The sequence below is a fragment of the Pipistrellus hanaki genome (genome assembly GCF_964339955.1).
Source record: "Pipistrellus hanaki genome assembly, chromosome: 12".
Classification (NCBI taxonomy): Eukaryota; Metazoa; Chordata; class Mammalia; order Chiroptera; family Vespertilionidae; genus Pipistrellus; species Pipistrellus hanaki.
In genome coordinates this window covers 47,950,798-47,956,725 of record NC_140514.1, presented here as the reverse complement: position 1 = coordinate 47,956,725, position 5,928 = coordinate 47,950,798, and the positions used below count along the sequence as shown (strand labels likewise).

Here is a 5,928-nt window from a genome sequence, read left to right as displayed (position 1 = left end):
TCTTGATATTTCTACTTGACCTTTTATTTATTTATTTATTTATTTTTCTCTTTTAACTCCATTCTCTGCCTGACCCAGTGGGTACCCTATGATTAACTCAAACTTTTTTTTTTTTTAAGTCAATTTTTATTATCCCTCACATATTTCATAAAAAGGGGAATGTGGCAAACGGTTCGGGGTGGAATGGAAAGAAAATGCAGGTTTGAACACGCTCTATTTTCTGCTGGGAGCAGCTCTCCCCACATGCACATTGCCCACGCTCCTGCAGACAGGCTCCGGACGCAGCCCGCACAGCCCATGGGAGGTCATTTGCAGGCTTTGCATTGCAGGAGCCGGCACAGGTGCAGGATCCAGCAGTGAGACAGGAGCAGTTGGAGTCCATTTTGAGCAGAGGTGAGGCAAGAGGTCCAAAGCAGAGGCAGTCACTTGTGCCTTTGCAATGTGTGGTATCAAGCTATTCTCGTTCATAACACTCCATGCTTTAGAGCCCTTATTCTCAAGGTTTGCCTACTCTGCCAACTCCCAATCCTGAATCAATTGCATGACTTCATTTCCCACCTATGTCTTCTTGGGTTGCAGAACACTGTAAAAAAAACAACAAATAGGGAAGAGAGGGAGGGGGACAGTACGGAATGGAGAGGGTCATGGGGCAGGGGCGGAGGGGACATCTGTAATACTTTCAGAAAGATTAAAAAAAAAAAAAAAGATGGAATGTACAGATGATGGGGAGAGGGTGGTTATAAAATCTAGTTAAGTCAACAGTCCTGATCTTGGATCAGCAGCCTCTACCATTCTTCTCAGATTATTATAAACCTTTACTACTTTGCTTCAACTGCTTACTCATCCGCATCCCCAGTAGATAATCGCCTTCTAATGCACAGAAGTAGTAAAATTCCAAAAGCAAGAACTCCCCCTTCCCACTATGAGCCTCCAAAAGAGCCTGTATGTGTGGATCTTGCTGCCTCTGCCCCCAGTCCAAAGAGAACTGATGTCCTTTCTCTAGTGAAGTCCCACCTCTGCTTATGATCTCACTTTGTGACCATGCTCCTCAGCCGCCCCCTTAACATCTATACTTGCAACCACTGAGCCTCCACTGGTTCATTTCCCTTGGCTGAAACAACACTCCTTCAGCCCTACACTCTGTTACTGCCCTATTGTTTCTCTTTAGAGTCAAGCTTCTGGAAAGAATCGTCATTCCTCTTAGCTCTATAACCCGAGTCACCTGATTACTTGGCTTTTGGTGCTGTGGGCCACTCATTTTCTGTGATACTCCATTCACCTGCCCCCCCCCCCCCCCCCCCCCCCCCGTGTTTGTGCTCTTCCTGTGTCCCCTGTTGGGTTGAGAGGGGTCACTGTGAGCCAGTCACCCAAGATGGAACCCAACACTCATTTTAGACTTATCTCCCACTCAACCAGTCACTGGTGGATTTTACCCATAAAACATTGGTCAGGTTCTTGCCTTTCCATTTCCCTGTCCACCAAACCATTCTAGGGAGAGGGGCACCTGGGAAGGCCTCAGAATCCTTGAACACTTTCAGACTTACTGGGTCAGACTTTCTGAAGGGTGGGGCCCAAGGATCACCATCAATCATACTTCCTTTCGTTGTCCTTTGAACTGCTTTCCAGTTAGCCTTTTTGATTAAATTTTTTTTTTAATTTATTGATTTTTTACAGAGAGGAAGGGAGAAGGACAGAGAGCTAGAAATATCGATGAGAGAGAAACATTGATCAACTGCCTCCTGCAGTAAAATTAGTAAAAGTAGTAAAATTTTTACTACTGTGGATGTGCCCACAACCAAAGGTACATGCCCTCGACCCACACAGAACCCAGGACCGCCCAGTCCACAGGCCAATGCTCCATCCACTGAGCCAAACTGGTCAGGACTTGACTAAATTTCTTAAACCCAAATGTGATAAATGCACATTAGAGAAAATTTGAAAAATACAGAAAAGGATGAAGATATTAGAAATCACTCATAACCTTACCATCCAGAGATAAATATTATAATTTTGTTTTCTTGCTAGAGTTGTTCAGAATCATAAATCAGATCATATTCCACTGCTTAGAGTCCTTCAGTGGCTCACTTTCACTGCCGCCCCTCCCTTACAGACTTAACTCAAATTCCTGCCAGAGTCTGAAGTCCCGTGGGTCCGCCTCTACTCCCACGTGTCTCTTGCCCCCCACCGTGTGGCCAGTCTTAGGTGGCTGCCCTGGCTGCAGGGTGATCTCCTTTCCTGCCTCGGAGCCTCTGGAATGTTTATACCTGATTTGTCATGATATAATAATTTAAAATCATCTTGGAGAAGCCATTACTGAGCACTCTACCCAACATTATGGTGCTCTTCCCATTGGATGGATGGATGGATGGATGAATTGACTTTAGACACAGGGAAAGAGGGAGATGATTGATTTGTTGCTCCACTTATTTATACATTCATTTTTAATTCTTATATGTACCCTGATTAGGGATCTGAACCCTCAGCCTTGGTGTACAGGGATGATGCTCTAACCAACTGAGCTCTCCAGCCAGGGCCTGAGTTACTTCCTTTCTTTCTTTCTTTTTTTTTTTTTTTTCCCTCATCCCAGGATATGTTTTCATTGATTTTTTTTAGAGAGAGAGAAAAAAAAAATTGAATGGAGAAATAAAAATTGGTTGCCTCCTGTATGGCCAGGCCCCTCAAGGACTGAACCCACCACTTTTTGATGTATGGGATGTCACTCCAACTAACTTGCCCCCCCACACACACACACACTATATATAATATATATAGTATATTTATATTTTATAATGTAATATATTTTATTGATTTTTTTACAGAGAGAAAGAGAGAGGGAAGAGTTAGAAACAATCAATGAGAGAGAATCATTGATCAGCTGCCTCTTGCATACCCCCTACTGGGAATGTGCCCACAACCAAAGTACATGCCCTTGACCAGAATCAAACCTGGGATCTTTCAGTCTGCAGGCCAACGCTCTATCCACTGAGCCAAACCAGTTTCGGCCACACTATATTTTTTTAGTCCTGTTTTTTCTTAATTTATTCACGTAAATAATTACAACTATTTCAAAACAGGATTTCAAAAGCCATAGACTTGCCCATTCTTTGATACAGCAATCCAGCTTCAACTCATTTAGTCTTTTTAAATTATGATTGATAATACGCAAAGATTTTAGATACAGATGCTTACCACAATGTTCTTTTTAATATTTAAAATTGATGACAAATAAGTTATGGTTTGTTCAAACCCAAAGGAGCTAGAAATATATTTGTGGTATATTATCGAAAAAAAAAAAAAAAAAGCAAGTTTCAAACTTATACTGATCCTTTTCTAAGTGATATATAGCATCATGCCATTTTTAGTTTTTTGATAAAGCAAATACATAAAAGACTGGAGGATGGCAGACTCTTTTTTTGAAGGAGCTTAATCTATAGGGGCATTTTGCCAGGCTGGTGTGGCTCAGTGGTTGAGCATTGACCCATGAACCAGGAGGTCACTAGTTGAATTTTTGTCAGGGCATGTGCCTAAGTTGCTAGCTCAATCCCAGGCCCTGGTTGAGGCGCCTGCAGAGGCAACCAATTGATGTATCTCTTTCACCTTGATGCTTCTCTTGTCTCTCCCCCTCCCTTCCACTCTCTTTAAAAGTCTATGGAAAAAAATATTTTCTGGTGAGGTTACAAACAAGCAAACAAAGAACAAAAAATCAACAATAGGCCCCTGCCTTTGAGAACCATTTCCTGGCTCTTTCCTTGTCATGTGCTGGGGCCACTTCCAGTAGAATCACTTTTGTGGGGGGCTAGGGAGAGGGGCGCCTGCGAAGGCCTCAGACTTACTAGGTCAGACTTTTTGAAGGGTGGGGCCCAAGGATCTGTGTTTGAAAGACCACCCACGGGGATCCTGATGGTGCAATCATGTTGGAAAACCACCCCAGTAAGTGTCCCAATTCATTTTACAATTCTCCATTGTTGCAATTAAACTATTTCCTTTGCCCACCATGCTGCTCTTGGGAGGGAGAGTCTTCTCATTTACATACTCCCTGTGTTAGGTCTGGTCAAATAATTGAATCGATACCCCTCTCTTGGGAGCTGGCTTTTCAGGCCATTTCACAGTGGACATTCCCTTTGCTGAGACCCACAACTCACTTGCTCGGACCACACTCCATTCTCTCCCCTCCGGGTCTGCACAGAGAATTCTCCGCCCAGAAAGAAAAAGTCCTTTAAAAGCTGCCGACTCCCATCACTAGGGGCTGGACCATCTAGGTTCAGCCACCAGTGTGTAGATGGTTGAATTTCATAGTCCCTCACCATTCTGGCCTCCCTCTTTCTGCAACCTAACACCTTGCCCTTGGCTATCACAGTGGACTCAGGGTGCTCATTTGTGAAATGAGTGTTGTGCCCAAAAGAGGAGGGAGCCCAGGTGTTCTGATCCCCAGATCTACTGTTTTTGTTGTCACATGTTTATCTCCATAAGCCGCCTAATTCTTTTTATTTTATTTTATATATTTTATTGATTTTTACACAGAGAGGAATTGAGTTAGAAACGTCGATGAGAGAGAATCAGATCAGCTGCCTCCTGCACACCCCCACTGGGGATGTGCCTGCAACCAAGGTACGTGCCCTTGACTGGAATCGAACCCGGAACCTTTCAGTCCGCAGGCCAATGCTCTATCCACTGAGCCAAACCGGTTTCGGCAGCCGCATAATTCTTTGTGAAAGCATTTCCTGCTCCAACTATGCCTAAACATCACAAGCCAACTTAAAAAGCTCACAAATCAGAGCAGCACCAGATCCAAGATGGCGGCCAGCAGGAGGCTGAAGGAGCTTGAGGAAATCTGCAAATGTGGAGTTGAAAAACTTCCGTCACATCCAGGTTGATGAAGCTAACTTATTGACTTGGCAAGGGCTTATTGTTCCTGACAACCCTCCCTATGATAAGGGGCCTTCAGAATCGAAATCAGCTTTCCAGCAGAATACCCATTCAAACCACCGAAGATCACATTTAAAACAAAGATCTATCACCCCAACATCGATGAATAGGGGCAGGTCTGCCTGCCAGTAATTAGTGCTGAAAACTGGAAGCTAGCAACAAAAACCGACCAAGTAATCCAGTCTCTCATCGCACTGGTGGATGACCCCCAGCCTGAGCACCCGCTTCGGGCTGACCTAGCTGGAGAATACTCTAAGGACCGGAAAAAATTCTGTAAGAATGCGGAAGAGTTTACAAAGAAATATGGGGAAAAGTGACCCGTGGACTAGAATCTGCCACGATTGATTCCAGCAAATGTGAGCAGAGACCCCGAGCAGTGCCTTCAGACACCCCGCAAAGCAGGACTCTGCGGAAATGGACACGGGCCACCACCTGGCGTTTGCTTGTGGCAGTTACCAACTTTCTACAGTTTTCTTAATCAAAAGTGGTCTTAGGTAACCTGTAAAGAAAAGATTAAAAATTTAAGATGTTCTAAAAAAAATAAAATAAAAATAAAAAATAAAAACCTCACAAATCTCTCTTCCTCGGTGCTGCCTGTGGGCGTGGCAGCTGACTGGGCACCAAAGCTGCCCTCAGCTTGTCAAAAGAGAACCAAGAAGTTCATCAACACCAGCCAAACACAGATGTCAACATATCCAGAGGCATTGACAATAGAGCGTGCAGAAGGTTCAAGGCCAGGTCTTTTATATATATATATTTTTTTTTTTTTTTAATTTTTTTACAGAGAGGAAGGGAGAGGGACAGAGAGCCAGAAACATTGATGAGAGAGAAACATCAATCACGCCTCCTACACCTACCCTCCCCCCACTTACTGGGGATGTGCCCGAAACCAAGGCACATGCCCCTGACCAGATTCAAATCTGGGACCCTTCAGTCCGTAGGCTGACGCTCTATCCATTGAGTCAAACTGGTTTCGGCCAAGGCCAGGTCTTAATGCCCAAT

At 44.1% G+C, this 5,928-nt stretch overlaps 1 pseudogene across 1 annotated transcript; it reads left to right on the top strand.

The window, feature by feature from the left end:
- Window positions 1–682: 682 nt before the first annotated feature.
- Window positions 683–5,430, top strand: LOC311630836 (ubiquitin-conjugating enzyme E2 L3-like; annotated as a pseudogene). The gene is made up of 2 exons (XR_014797085.1): window positions 683–1,547; window positions 3,837–5,430. The product of XR_014797085.1 is annotated as a ubiquitin-conjugating enzyme E2 L3-like (transcript).
- The last annotated feature ends 498 nt before the right edge of the window (window positions 5,431–5,928 follow it).